The sequence below is a fragment of the Microcebus murinus genome, chromosome 15 (genome assembly GCF_040939455.1).
Source record: "Microcebus murinus isolate Inina chromosome 15, M.murinus_Inina_mat1.0, whole genome shotgun sequence".
Classification (NCBI taxonomy): Eukaryota; Metazoa; Chordata; class Mammalia; order Primates; family Cheirogaleidae; genus Microcebus; species Microcebus murinus.
The window spans coordinates 51,267,739-51,284,306 of record NC_134118.1 but is presented as its reverse complement, the minus strand read 5'-3'; positions in this window follow the sequence as shown (position 1 = coordinate 51,284,306).

Here is a 16,568-nt window from a genome sequence, read left to right as displayed (position 1 = left end):
ATGTGTATACAAGTCCTTTTATGCTTTTGTGATTTTAATTTCATTTCTATTCAATATTGCTGAAGGAGAAGATATATCAATATCAAAAAACTATTAGTATGCCTCTTTTGAATTATATTTTTTCATCAAACATTTTCTGAATAGGAACTAACTGAATGTTCTGACTATTCCAAAAGAAATCTTAAGCAATTAACAGGAAGCTGTACATGTGCAGACTTTCAAAATAAAGAACAAAGGATATTTTAATTAAATGAGCATCCATTCAATTAGGATAATTTATAGGATAAGGAACTAGCAAGGCTAAAAGCAGGAAGACATTCAGAAACAAGGCTATCTATATTCATAAAGATTTTATATATTGGGGAGAGAAGAAAATAAGTGGCTAATTTACAACAATTTATTAATTATTAGAAAAAGGTATAACCAATTAAAGCAGTGTAAATATCCAATTAGTTCTAATAAAATATTGAAATAAAATTTCAAATCAATATAACTTTTAGAAGTAACATATACTAAGTTGACAGAAAATAAGAGAGAATACTGAATTCTACCTACTAGACCTCCAGGGAACATCAGTTAAGAGAAAATAAGAATCAAACATATTTGCCACTTTCTCAATAGAATTTTAGCTTCAATTTTTCATTTTAAGTAACTCAGAATAAGGGTTCTGTTTATTGATATAAGCATGTGCATTTTATACTTCTATTGTTTCTCTTCATTCATATATTTTATCCAATAGGAATATCAAAAATATCATGTAATTTTATAAAATAGAAAAATTATATCATGTACATTTGAAATTTGATCGTGGAAGACACAGATGTTTGCTGATCTAGTTTATATACATGTACCATCCATTACCAGTAAACTTGATTCAAATTGCATGGCTTACCTTTCCGGTTACTGCTTATGCCCTTTTGTGCTTATCCTGTATCCTTGGCTGAAGATTACTTTCATTTGAAACATCACAGAGAAAAAAGGTCAATATACAGATAAATTCATATTGTCATAGAAACATTTTCACTGTATTTCTATCTAGGTATATACTGCAAAAGACATATGCTTTGGGAAAAGTAGATGGGTCATATGTATGCAAAAATAAATTCTACATCTGTATGTGTAATGGATTATTTATGTGTATGTAAGCCTACTTAGAAGTTTATTATTTGTTGTTTAGCCCTTCCAAATTGAATTCATGTCTTCTCCTCCCTTTATATTTGTCTTATCGAAGGGAGATGATTGTGAAACACATCTTATATACACAGAATGAAACCTGGACAGAGAAAATTCCAGTGACAATTAAGGTTGGTCACCTGATTTGTAGGAGTCTTAATTGTCCATATGATCCAATAATTTCCAGTGAACAGTATAAAACTTCTTCTAACAAATGGTCAAGATCTTTGTGATTTATTCACAGGTAGGCCAGCAGAGGCAATATTGCAATATATACATCTTATATATCAGAATATTATACATTTTTGTTCATTTATACTTTCATTGTTTTGTTTTGTTGTTTATTTCTTAGCTTCTTTTTCTGCTAATTTATAAAGATGAGGCCCTAGACAATTACCATTTTCTATACCACACTGGTAGTTACATGAAAGTGAGCATTTGGTGCAGTGTCATAAAAATAAAAGTAATTATTCGATGTATCTATTAATGTGACTCTTCCTTAGGAATATGCATCAGATTGTATGAAGTTATTATGTTTCTTCCTTTCTAGCCAAATCTCCGCACCTCCCAAACAAGTACTTAATATCCAAGCACTCAATATGATGCAACAGATGTTTATGTCTAAACCTTCTCAAAGGTCATAATATATGAATTTAATAACTGTAAAACACCTGAAAGAGAAAATAATTTTGTAGATTTTGCTATCAGAGATAACAAAGAAATGTAGATATTTTGTATTTTAACTCATGTAGACCAACTGTTCAAGTTGGGACAAAAATTACCTAAAATTATCTATATCATCATTCTATGAAATTTTCTAAAATATTTCAAAATAGGCCATAGAAATTTCTGAATATATTAAAGATGTTTTGATCAACACAGAGGTAGTACAACAAAGATGTTTTGATCAACATTCTGTAGCAATAACCTGCTACAGATAACCCGCATTATCTAAAAGAAAGATGAGTGCTGCATCCCTAAACTATTTTTTTAGGAGAAAAGGATATTTTATGATGGCAAACATCCTAAATTAGAACTCTTTTAAGGTGTGGCATCTTAGGTTTCAAGATGAATGATTTCCCTGTAGTAAATCTAAACTAGGATATAGTACTCTGTATTTTAAAAACATTCATGTAATACTAACAGAAATGGTTTGTGTACTGTGTTTTGTGAAGCATTATACATATTTTTTTCTTTGTAACTTCTTTTCAGTTTGGAAAAGCATCTGGGTTGTCAAAACTCAAGCTTCTATTGCTCAGTGTTGTAAGATATAGCAGCCAGATTATAGGTGGGGCCAAAATGAGTAACTGTTTACATGGCCTCTATAGGATGACACAGTTACATCTTCCTTCACTTAACACCGACATCAACATTTGGCTTTCAAAGATACATAAATATGTTAAGCAGTGCTTGGTCATATCAAGGTCAAAATTCTATCTCCATTAAGTCCTATAGCACAGGTGACATATACTGGAATTCTCAAAAAAGAATTTAAACAATTTGGGAGATTTATAAAATATATATTTCTAAAACGTCTGTCTTGTGAAGTACAGATTTTGAATCAAATCTCAGTTATCTTTTATTTTAGATATCACAGGTTTATTTCTCTTTTCCCTTGTGCCATAATGTCTCAAAAGGATTTCTAATTTTGTATTCTCCACTTAAAACTACTCATTTAAGTTAATATTTTGCCCGCTACACACAGATATTTAGATTTATCTTTTGCAGTCCTGTCAACATATGTTCATCATAATATGTACTACTGTAGTATCTATTTACTAGTCATCCATATAGTAGTAGGACTCAATATTTCTGAGCCTTTACTAACAAATATATATTTTGGTGTAAAATTTTATAAGAGGAGGGCTTCTGCCTCTTTCTTAAAAATTCCTTCAAAAAATAAGTGAAAACCAAACAGAAATAAATTCTAGTTTGGACAAATCTAAAAACCCTCAGTAAGGGTGAGCCACAGTATAAATAATAAGGCCTTTGAAATAAAGTGAATGGTCAAACCAGGGGCAATAAAAAACTGAAATCGGTCATCTGGCATTTCATATTACAGATAATAACAGCTGTCCTTTAAATGTGGGTACATCTGAAGACAAAAACAAAAATCAGCTGTTTAGAAGAATGGAATTGAATACATATCCTAGGTGTAGGTCTTTCTGTAGATAATATTTGGTCCATAGACCCTAGAGTAGCAAAAGAGCCACGTTTTATGTAAAGAACACAATGACACACCATCTTGGTGAGAAGATGAAGAGTAAATTTTGAGTGATTCTCAGTTGATGATCTTTATCAACCACATATGTGTGTACACTCTGTATAAGATAGAGCTTTATTTTACAGCAATACACTTTCCCACTAGCCTTAGATACTACTCCTGGTCATTCCTCCAAGTAAATCACTTGCAAAATAGCCAGTACTGAAAGGACTCACAACATTTTATCATTCTGTGATTTGTAACATTTCTTGTTAAAGTTTAGGACCTGTTTCAGTTCTGATGTGTAAAGGGTTTGAAATTCCTCACTCCTGTCCTTACAATAAGAAAAAAAAAGCTGAAAAAACTGAAATCAACCACAGATATCATCAGTGGAACAGATTGTCTAGGAGAGAATGCTGGGATGAACCAAGGAAGTGATAGGAAGCACCAAATGTGAGTAAGGAGAAGGTTCAGGGCAATTCACCCAGCCAGGGGCCAGCTAACAGCTGGGAGAAATTCCTGAATGCAGTGAAACAGTAGGAGAGAAGCCCCCAGGGCTCTATTCTCCAAGACAAGCTTACCATCTTTGCTACAAGAGAACCTTCCAACTCATGCAGGTCTCAGACCTAACATAGGAAGTTGCTAGTAGATCGTAATGAAATATTGTTCCGAAATGAAAACTCATGCAGAATCCCACAGGCATCCAAGTATAGGGTAGCTTGAGATGGGCATGATTCTGAGAGCCTAGATACCAGGGAACTGCAGGTCTCTTAGGAGGGATAGAGGAGTTCAAGCACTTCCGAGCAACCCTGGGAAGGTCTCTGCCACCCCACTATGGGCTGCAGGTGTGACTGAAATGTGAACAGACAGCACTTTCTAAGATTCTCACCCAAGCTGCCTGCCTGGCTTGGGCCCCAGCCTTCCCCATCACAAGTCCAAGGTGCCATTTTGTGAATTTGACACTGGTGATGCCCTTCCCTCAGGCTGACGTTTGGGCTTGACGTGGCTATAGCCACCACACCGCTGGAGGTAGGCAGAGAAACCTAACTTTCCAGCATGCGTCTGGGATGGCGCCCACCATGCTGCAGCCAGACGCTGTCACTGATGATAGAGGGAGGTGTGAGCAGCACTTGCATCCCACAGCTGTCTGCCTCTGCTAATTTCATTAAAAAGGGTCTGTTCTTCCTGTCTCAGGCTCACAACGCATCTGTCCTTCTCCTGGCTGAGCATTTTTCTGGAGCAGGAGATCACCCCACCTCTCACTATCACAGCCAGCACCTGAACTTAGGGAGGCTTGAGGGCAAGTTTGCGTTAGTGCTGCAAATGACACCATCAATAAAGTGAAAAGATGACCTGTATAGGAGAAAATATTTTCAAATTATATACTTAATAAAACACTTGTATCCAGAATATATAAATAACATAACAATAAAAAGACAAACAACTCAAAAAAATAAGAAAAGGATCTGCCCAATAATTTCTCTAAGGAAGATATACTAGTGGCCAACAATATATGAAAAATGTTCAAAATATCATGAGTCATGAAGGGATTGCAAATCAAAACCACAAGATACCACTTTATGCTTAATACGATGACAACAATAATAATAATAATAGAAAACAATAAATGTTGACAAGCACTGGTGAAAATGTGAAGAAATTGAAAAACTTTTAAATTGTAGCTATTTTGGAAAGCAGTTCACCAAAATGGTAAGCATAGAGTTAACCTATGAGCCAGTAATTCTTCTCCTAGGTATGTATCCAAGTAAAAAGGAAAACATGTATCTAATGAAAAATTCCTTCAGAAATATTCATAGCATCATTATTTATAATAGTCAAAACTAGAAACAAATATTCATTAACTGATGAATAAACATAATGTGGTATATCCTACAATTGAATATTATTTGGCAATAAAAAGTAATGAAGCATTAATATATCCTACAAGGTAGATGACTTTGAAGACATCGCACTAAATGACAGTAGCTAGTCAGAAAATATGGTTTTTGTGATTATGATCTCAATTATTGTCCATTTATAATAAAATATCTAGAATAGCCAAATCTATAGAAATAGAAAGTAAACTATTGGTTGTCTATGGCTGAAGTATGGGTGTGGGAGGTGACTGGTATTGGAAAGGAGTTTTTAGAGGGTGATAAAATGTTTTAAACTTACATTGTGGTAACGGTTATGCAACACTGTGAATATAATAAAAACCATTATAGATACACTTTTTATTTGTGAATTTTATCATATGTAATTTATCATATGTAATCATATAGCTCACTAAAAATGTTAAAAAAATAACCAACAACTCTAGTAAATAATACTATATTTACCAAGACAGTGGAGGTTGTCAACAAAGAAGGCAAGCTGACTCATTTAATTCTCTAACTTCCACAGTCTTCATTCAGTAAAGAATTTATGATTTAGAAAGAGACTTAGAAATCATTTACTTTACATTTCTTTCCATTTTACAATAAGCAGACTTAGGCCCAGAGATGTTGGAAGCTTGCACAGATTATTAAAAGCAATTGAATAATAAAACCTAATCAACATTGTTGCGTGGATTAAATTTGGTAAAGATATTTGTAGTCAATAAAATATAATAATAATAGAATATTAACATATATTAATATATAAATAGGCTACATATAGTGTTATATATAATGTATAATATATAACACATGTTTTATTATTTATTATAATAAAGTAAGTCTAACTTGTTTAATATTCATTATTTATAAGAATGAGCAAAATAAATTTTGAAATGTAAATTGATATAATTTCAATTTATATTCCTTTTATTGCTTATTGTTTGCCTCTTACCTCTACTCTGAACTTTTTGTTAGTGTTTGGACAGTTTCTTGGTATTCATTTTGAAGACAGAGTATTATTTGATAATTTTAAACAACAATGCTAGAGGAAATACATTCTCTTTGGGTTTCAGATAATATAAAAATCAAAATCGATAGAGAATATATTAGTCTGAGATTGGTTCTCATGTGGATCAGGAGACCAGCACAATGAATTAAGTCTCCTTTCCCTAATGGGTTTTGGCTTATATTATTTAAAGCATTAAAAAAAGAATTAAATCTTGTTGTCTACAACATGAAAGGAATGGATCAATTTTTCCCTCAAAGGAGTTTTCAAGTAACCCATATGACCTTTGCCTTTTTGATTGTTCAAAATCCTAAGATATCTTACTGTGTCTCTTGAGTATTTTTTTTTCTTTCTTCTTCTTTTTTCAATATTTGTTTTAGGTGTTGGTTTTGCCTGGGGCAATAACCTAATAGAGGAGAAATGATGTTTTAAAGCACAAAAATCTAATATGCATTTTTAAATCTGACATTTAAAAGATTATGGTTTTTTAAAAAAACAACACAACACCAAGGAGGAAATTTCAAGGACTGAAAATTACAAAATTAAAATTCTATAAATATCTCAAATATTTTTTATATTTAAGTTTTTGTTTAACCATAATCACTTTCCATGTTTCCCTAAAAAAAAAAAAAAAACTTTTCCTCAGTTTGCTTTATTTAACTAAAGACATGTTTGGTCATTATTATAGACATAGGATATAGATAAACTCTTGCTCATGTCACTATTTTAGCACTCATAAAAATGCATTAATTCATTAGCTTTCTCATTTAGGGCATTTTTCCATATTAAGAAAAAATAATTTTCTAGTTTATAGAAACCTGGTCAAACTTACCCATTCTACTTTTGAAAGATCATTAAGGAATTTACTTTCAGGTTTTGTATACAATCATAATTGAAGAGGTAGTCCCAATTAGATTGGAATCCTCAATGTTATCTTTTCCCCCGTATATACCTGGTTTCAGAGTGAAGAGTTTTGAGATAATTAACTACTATTTGAGAAATGAGAAATCACATGCAGCTAATGCAGTTTTGGTAATATTTTTTAGTATTTTTTTTAAATTAGTGATATCTTTTTAAAAGAGATAATGTTATTTGAATAGTATATATAGTTCTTTCATTGAAAAAATATTTTTGAAATTTTATAAATTTATATTTCTTACTTTAAAAAAAGTATTTCACATCTGTTCATATGGAAATAGCAAAATTATATTATTTTTACTTAAGTCCCTTTGTTATAGGAATGATTACTATATCTATGCCACAACATTGCAGGACTGCTTGACTCAAATATCACACCACACATTCTTAAACTGTTAAATTTCCCTTTTCCTTGGAAAAACATAAGATTTTTTTATTATTATAATTTTAAAGACCATAAAATCTGTAGTGATGTCCACTCTCATTCCTAATGTTGGTAATTTGTCATATTGTATTTTCTCACACAATTTGGCCAGAAATTAATCAGTAAGATCAATTTTGTCAATCTGGGTCCTCCTAAAGGCAAACACCAAGATGGGATTTGTTGTGCAAAGGGTTTACTATGAAAATTCCCATGAAGGTTAAAGATAGTGAAAACAGAAGCAATCTGGGAAAAACTTCAGACCACAATGTTGCTCTGACAGCTGTGAGAAGAGAAAGAAGGAATGATAGGATGGGAAGACCTTCAGACCACAGAACAATTCTGAGAAAGTTTTGGCTGTGGCAATAGGTTTATTCATTAAAGATATTCTGTGTTAGGTACTAATGGGGAAGGACTGGTATCCTGTATGTATCTTATCTTTGGCAAAGGACAGTCCCAGGTTACTGTTGCCTGCACACATGCCAGTGCAGCTAATGTTCTCAGTAATTTCTCCACATCAGTTTTTCTTGAAAGAGATTTGAGCAGAACACTTCCATAGGTGCCATAGTCTACAGCTTGCTCCAAAGAGATGCACTTATACATGCAAGTTTAGAGAGTAGCTCTTCCATGATTCTGTGAGTCTCTCTTCCTGAGGAGAAACTGACAAGAGTGAGGTTAATAGGATAAAGTATAGCACCAGTTGCTGCCTGTGGTCTTGGGACCACAATTGTTACCTCATTCTTTTCTTCCTGCTCTAAGTTGTTGGCCTATTCAATAATGGTGCTGGAAAACTTGGATAGCCACATGCAGAAGAATGAAACAGGACCCCTACCTCTCACCACTCACAAAAAATAATTCAAAATGGATAAAAGAATTAAATGTAATGCACGAAGCCAGAGAATTCTAGAGGAAAATGTAGAAAAAAATCTTCTAGATATTGGCCTAGGCAAAGAATTTATGACTAAGATCCAGTGGCAATCACAGCAACAATAAAAATAAATAAATGGGATTTAATTAAACTTTAAAGCTTCTGCAAGGCTAAGGACACAATCAAGAGGGCAAATAGACAACCTACAGAATGGGAGGAAATATTTCGAGCTGTACATCTGATAAAAGGCTAGTAACCAGAATCTACAAAGAACTCAAGCAAATCAGCAAGAAAACAAACAAACAAACAAACAATCTCATAAACAAGTGAACAATAGACATGAAGTGAACAATATTCAAAAGAAGATAGATAAATGGCAAACAAACATGAAAAAATGCTCAACATCACTAATCATCAGGGAAATGCAAACTAAAACAACAATGAGATATCACTTTACCCCAGTTAGAATGGATTTTATTAGAAAGCTGAAAAACAATAGATGCTGGTGTGGATGCAGAGAGAAAGGAATTACACACTGTTGGTGGGACTGCTAATTAGTATAACTTCTTGAAAAACAGTATTGAGATTCCTCAAAGAGCTAAAAGTAGAACTACCATTTGATCCAGCAATCCCACTACTGGGTATCTACCCAGTGGAAAATAAGTTTTTCTATCAAAAACACACCTGGACTCAAATGTTTATTGCAGCACAACTCACATTTGCAAAGATGTGTTATCAGCTCAAGTGTCTATCAATTCATGGGTGGACTAGAAAATGTGGAGTACTCTTCAGCCATAAAAATGATGAATTAATGTCTTGGGGAAAAATTTGGGTGGAACTGGAGACCATTTTTCTACATTAAGTAGCTCAAGATTGGAAAAACAAATACGGCATGTACTTATTATTAATCTGGAACTAACCAATGAGTACACAGGTTTACAGAGGGAAATAAAACTCAGTGGAAATCAAGCAGGGGAGTGGGGAGAGGATAGGAGGGGCAAAATCCCACCTAATTTGTATAATGAACACTACTTGAATGAAGGGGACATCAATAGCCATGACTCAAGCATTACAAAAACAATCCATGTAACCACAAATATTTGTAACCCCTTAATATTTTGACATAATAAAAAGAGAAGGTGCCTTTTTAAAATTATTTAACACATACACGAATATTTTCATGGAGAGTAATTGGAATGGTTATTTCCTCTAATAGACAGCATCAGTGTGAAACTAGAATACTACTAAGAGAAAGATAAGGCTTGAAATTATACTTTCTTGATATACCAAAAAAATTTTGTTGAATACATTCCCATTGTGAAGTCATTTAGACATTGACTTATTTTATTGTTTTCAGGGAGAGGGACATTTCCAATCTAGAACACAATGTCTGATTTCCAATATATCATTCCTGTGAACTATCAGGTTTACTATTGTAACATTTACAAATCTTATATTTTTGACCTTATAAGCTAACTTAGATTTTTATCTAGGGGCCTATAGAATAAATGTTAACTATAGATTTATGCAAATATACACATTAGTTGGCAAGTTAAATGTTAAAATGATGCTTTGAGACTGAGAAAAAGACAAAATTAAGGAATATACAATAAAAATTGATCAAGAATATAAAGTTGAACATATTTACTTTAGTTGTGTTATTATTGCAGTGTTAACTTGAGAATTATCATGTGTGTAAATACAGATAACTAATTATTATCAGCAAATGTTAATATTTCAGAACACTTGCTTTTATTAAATTTATCATCAGATATTAAATGAAGAAAGTCTGTTCTTCAATACCCATATAAACCTCTGTGTAATCTCCAAAGAAATAAAGCAATAAGATTATATTTCAGAATATTCACTTCTTTGCAGTAATTGAGTACATCAAGCAAATATCAACGTTAAAGCTTTTTATTTTTTCCACAGCAACATTCAATACTGAAACTTAGAAGAGGAGGAAATGTTTAGAAAATTGTATATATACTCCATCATTATCAGTTTCATAGAAAAATGATTAATATTGAAATAATTGAAAAATAAATATCAAGAGTAGAGAAAAATGAAATCTTAATATTTGTATTCCTATGTATATTTTGGAATTATGAGTGTAAACAATTATATAATGATACCAATGAAAGTTTTTCAAAATTTTAAAATCTCTGGTGCCCAAAGAAAATGTTGCATTTATTTCATTTTAACATTTTTCTAAGTTTTTTCCTAGTGAACATTTGCAGATATTTGGATGTTTTATTACAGGGCAGCCCAAAGGACAAAAAGAAGACTAGTATTTGACTGTATTGGAAACACATTTTAGATAAGCAGAAATAAAATTTCTGAGATACCATTAATACCACCTTCCCGTAAAACACTTAAATTTCAGTTTTATAAAATAGTATTATAATTTTAACTGAAAATAAGTAGTAGTCAACTGGATTTACTATTATTTTATAATGAAAGATAAAGCCCATGATATCACCAATAGAAATAATGTAAGCATTATATATTAGCACAGGAACATCAGTGGTTTTTTTAATCAAAGAGATACAAGAGTAGAATAGAAGCTTCACATAGGATAAAGGTAAATTAACAAAATAAATAATGATTTATCCTATGATTTAGATGGTTAGAGACTTCTTTGACCTGAGCTAAAAATTAAACTAAAATTGTTGGCAGATAACCTGTGTGGAACTAGTTTTCCCTAACAACTGGCATTCATTTGACATTGGAATGAATGCCATATTTTCTAAATTCATGATTTTTTTCTTATATGAGAATAATGGGTATTTCTCTTATATTATATTGATAGCATAGATACTCTCCTAATGTTTAATTTCCTTCATAAATACATTTGCAGAGTATTCTACATTAAAATAAATAGAATTATTATGTTTTTTGTTGGATGGTTGAAAGATACTAAAACCAATTTATTTTAAAAAATAAATTTAATCTCCAGTACTGAATATTTTGGGGAAAATGCATTGTGTGAAAAAAAAAAACATGTTATTTATCTTAAATTATTATCTCTTCAACTATATTCTATTAATTCCCCATCCTTGCTTAATTTTGAGACAAATTTTTCACTGTTGCAGTGCCAGTTAATAAGTCATTTCTTGATCAAGTAGATGATATAGTGGTTGAGATCTTATCTTTTGCACAATACATTATTATAGAGTCATAGTCAACTTTTTACTTATTTTTTTTTTTTTTTTTTTTTTTTTTTGAGACAGAGTCTCGCTTTGTTGTCCAGGCTAGAGTGAGTGCTGTGGCGTCAGCCTAGCTCACAGCAACCTCAAACTCCTGGGCTCGAGTGATCCTACTGCCTCAGCCTCCCGAGTAGCTGGGACTACAGGCATGCGCCACCATGCCCGGCTAATTTTTTTTATATATATATATCAGTTGGCCAATTAATTTCTTTCTATTTATAGTAGAGACGGGGTCTCGCTCTTGCTCAGGCTGGTTTTGAACTCCTGACCTTGAGCAATCCGCCCGCCTCGGCCTCCCAAGAGCTAGGATTACAGGCGTGAGCCACAGCGCCCGGCCCTACTTATTTTTAATTTTATTAATATTTTGAGATAAGGTCCCACTCTGTTGGCCAGGCTAGGGCATCATCATAGCTCATTGCAACCTCAAACTTCTGAGCTCAAGAGATCCTCCTGTCTCAGCCTCCCAAAGTGCTAGGATTACAGGTGGGAGCCACTGCGCCTGGCCCAATATTCACCTTTTTAAAAGACTGATGATACTACATTGAAAGACACTGGTGGAGTTAGGCTTAGTTTTATGACCAAACATTCTGATGTAACTTTCACCCAATCAAACACACATAGTGAAATAAATTAGAAATGATATAATAGAAAGATATTAAAAATATGTGACCTAAAACAGTCACCATGATGCTACTTATATCATATTTCATGTAGAAGAGTTATGCGTAAAATTAGCTGGCTCTACAAAAATCATAAATGTATCAAGAATATAATATTCTGATCTATGTTAAGCAATTAAGCTTAGGAAGGACTACGATTCCATTTTCATGGTAAAATAAATCAAATAAATGGTTTGTAGGAGTGCTGCTTGGTCCGACTTCTGGTACAACTTTATTTGAATCTCTGTTAGTTTCAGAGAGCTTCGTTAGTTGAAAAAGCACCTTTCATAATCATGAATTAATCAGTGTCTCTCTTACTTATTTCTATAATATTAACTTTAGAAAGAGGTTTTTCAGAAAAAAATAAATATCACTTTTAATAATCATGATAGAAATTCTATTATGCAGGTATTAATAAGTGAAAAAGCTGAGATAGCATCTTACTATTAAAATGGTCTACCCTTTCTGCAACTTTAATATATTCTTTTTCTTCTTGGCATGATTGAAGTTGGCAGTATGAAGACCAGCTGTGCATGGGGCCAGTTGAATTAGCGACAGGAGGCAATTAGGTTTGACCAGATCAACTGAGAATTGCCACAGATTTTTGTCACCTTCTAATAATAAATAAATTTGTGTGAGCATTCAAAGAAAATTTTTGACATAAGGAAAATATTTACATTTTAATATGCTGGAAATTCTCAGTGAAATTATTCAAGCTTTGTCTTATCTTTTAGGTTTATTTTCATATAAGAGTCTAAAAAAGTGTCACAAACTGGAAATGCCTGTTGATATTTCATGAAATAGGACACTAGTGATGATAAATTTTGCTATGCCATTGGAATGCTTTCTACTGGGAGATTTTATCCCATTGCTTTCTTTGAGGTGAGGTTATTTGTGACCCAAGTAGAACCCATTTTACAAATGTACAAATACAATTTGGGTGAATTACATACATTGTAATTATGTGTATTATTTTATTCCACGTACCATCCCAAACTTCACAATTCTTTATACATGTAGAGAAAAATAGAACTTTTTAATATAAAATTTTACATAAGCATATTGAAAAATATTTTTGACTCCTCTTTTTCTCTCAAACTATATCCCCAATTAATCAGCTAGTTGTATTTTTTATTTTAAAATATATTTTTAACAAAATATAAATATTCTACCTTTCCCACTAACACCAAATCAATTCTTGCCAGGACATCTCAATGCTAACCAACTAGTTTTCTGGCTTCCTGTTTAACAACCTCACCTTTTAAATAAAAATGGAATCATGTCACCCTTCGATGGTCTCCATTTTTCAATGGCACTTTTAATTTTTTTTTTTTTTTTGAGACAGAATCTCCCTTTGTTGTCCAGCTTAGAATGAGTGCTGTGGCGTCAGCCTAGCTCACAGCAACCTCAAACTCCTGGGCTCAAGCAATCCTGCTGCCTCAGCCTCTCGAGTAGCTGGGAATACAGGCATGTGCCACCATGCCCGGCGAATTTTTTCTATATATATTAGTTGGCCAATTAGTTTCTTTCTATTTATAGTAGAGACGGGGGTCTCGCTCTTGCTCAGGCTGGTTTCGAACTCCTGACCTTGAGCAATCCGCCCTTCTTGGCCTCCCAGAGTGCTAGGATTACAGGCGTGAGCCACCGCGCCCGGCCCTCAATGACACTTTTAGAATAAGATTCAAGGTATTTACTCTGTCCAACAAATCTTTAGTATGAATCCTAGCTAATATTAGAACTTCTTTCTTACCAACCTCCTTCCTCACCCCCTTGCTATCAGGGCAGATTGGCCTCTTCTATGTTTCTTGAACACATCTAGCTCAATCCTGCATCCAAGTTTCAGAACTTACTGTCCCATTCTCCTGCTTCCTTCCTCATGTTGGCCTTAGCTCAATAAGCCAGGAACAATAATACAGACAGTGAATTATCTCACTTACATGTGAAATCTATAAAAGTCTAACTCCTAGAAGCAGAGTGTAGAAGGGTGCTTACCAATGGCTGGGGATAGAGGGTAGGAAGAAATCTGAGAGATGATGGTCAAAGGATACAAATTTTCAATTAGACAGGAAGAAAAAGTTCAAGATATCTATGTAGAACACGGTGACTATTATTAACTCTGTATTGTATACTTTAACATTGCTAACAGAATAGATTTTGTGTTCTTACCACACACACACACACACACACACACACACACACACACACACACAAATAGTGAGATAACACATATGTTAATTAGCTTGATTCAGCCATTCCATAATGGATACACATTTCAAAACATCATGTTGTATACCATAAATATATACAGTTTTATTTGTTAATTAAAAATGCTAAGAGAAAAATGACAAATTATAATAGATAACTAAAGTACAATAAGAATTTTGTCTTATCTTCTTTTGTGCTACTATAACAGAAAACCTGAGACTGGGTAATTTATAATAAATAGAAATTTACTGACTCATAGTTCTAGAGGCTAGAAAGCCCAATATCAATGTACTGGCATCTTGCAAGGACCTTTTTGCTGCATCTTCACATGACAGAAGGCAAGAGGGCAAGTAAGGGCAAGAGAGGGTTGAAATTGTCCTTTTATATCAGCACCAATCCCATCCGAGAGGGAGGGGCCTTCATAACATAATCACTTCTTAAAGGTATCATCCCTTAGTAATGTTAAAATGGCAATTATAGTTCAACATGAGTTTTGGAGTGGAAAAACATTCCAATCATAGCAGATGTAAAGGAAAATGTGATTAATTCCATCTGTAAGGATTCAGAAAAGATTTTATGAAGTGGAATTTTTAATTGGTCCTTTAATTATAAGTAGAAATGATGAACTATAGAAGGCTCTTGAGTAAGGCAGTGATATTACTCAAACTCTGCTTTAGAAAAAAAGATTAATCTGGCATTATCATAGCCTTAATTTGGATTAAACCCAAATTTTCCATGATTTAGGAAAAATAATAAGACAATTTTTTCAAAGTTTGTATTCCATTCAGGGAATACTTGTTTATTTACAATCAAATATTTTTGAAATGTCTATATGCCCTAAGATGTGTGCAAGATACTATAGTGCTATAGAGTCAATGTTTAATATATGCTCTCTGAAGTCAAGGAACTTGTAAATCAATGAGATAAAAAGACAAAAACCATTAAAAAATATATGATTACAAATATGATAAATTATCTGCCATGAAACAAAAATAGAGTTGTTATGAAACATTGATAGCAGGCCTAATTTTATATGAAGTCAAGGAAGTAAAATTTAATTTAAAACAAAGAGTTGGTGGAATGAAGGTCAGAGAGAATACCAAGACAGAGAGAATGCCAGGGAAGAGTGTAAATGAGAGCTCTGAGTATGGCCAGGGAAGCATGGCAGAGAGAGACAGACTGGCTTGTAAGCATACAGATAAGAAAGAAATAACACACCACTGATAAACCTGAAGAGATAAAAAAAAAAAAAGCAAAAGGGTCAGATGATGACAAGGTATGTACTTGAGAATACTCCATTGTGGGAATATCCAGTGAAGAGTTTTAAGCAGGGACACAAGAGCACTGCGATGATGGGACTTGCACTAGGGTATTGATAGTGAATGTGTGAGGAAAGCAGAAGTAAGTAAGGGTATGTGTGCGCGCGCGTGTGTGTGTGTGTGTGTGTGTGTGTGTGTGTGTGTGTGAGAGAGAGAGAGAGAGAGAAACAGAGAGAGAGAAAGAGAGAGATTACATACTTTGATAATATCCTTTTATTGATTATCATAGAAATAAGTCACACAAATATTAAAGAGACTTAATAATATGCCCAATGGTGTATATTATTTTTTACCATTGTAAGAACTCTGAAGGTCAACAGAAAGAAATAACATTTAATATTGTTTTCAATGTGAATGTTATGTGCCTTGTAAGTGTAAAGTAACATGAAGGATATTTAACATATCACCTGTAGGCTTCAAAAGATTTTCTTTTGCAAGATTAAGTCGATTAACTCATCAATAAATTATAAATAGAGTTAACCGGATTATTTTGAAGGAACAGACAGAGAGATAAACACTTTAGAATCAATACATGTAATTAAACCTGTTACTTGTTACAGCCATTAGTTTCATAGTTAATAGATGACAGAAACTTCTATTGGAGCCAAATTGAATGTGCCTGTTAGTAACAATGAGTAATAATAAAATACACGGCTATGTAACAGAAACAAATGAAGTGTAAAATAAAGTAATAGAAGAATATGACAACT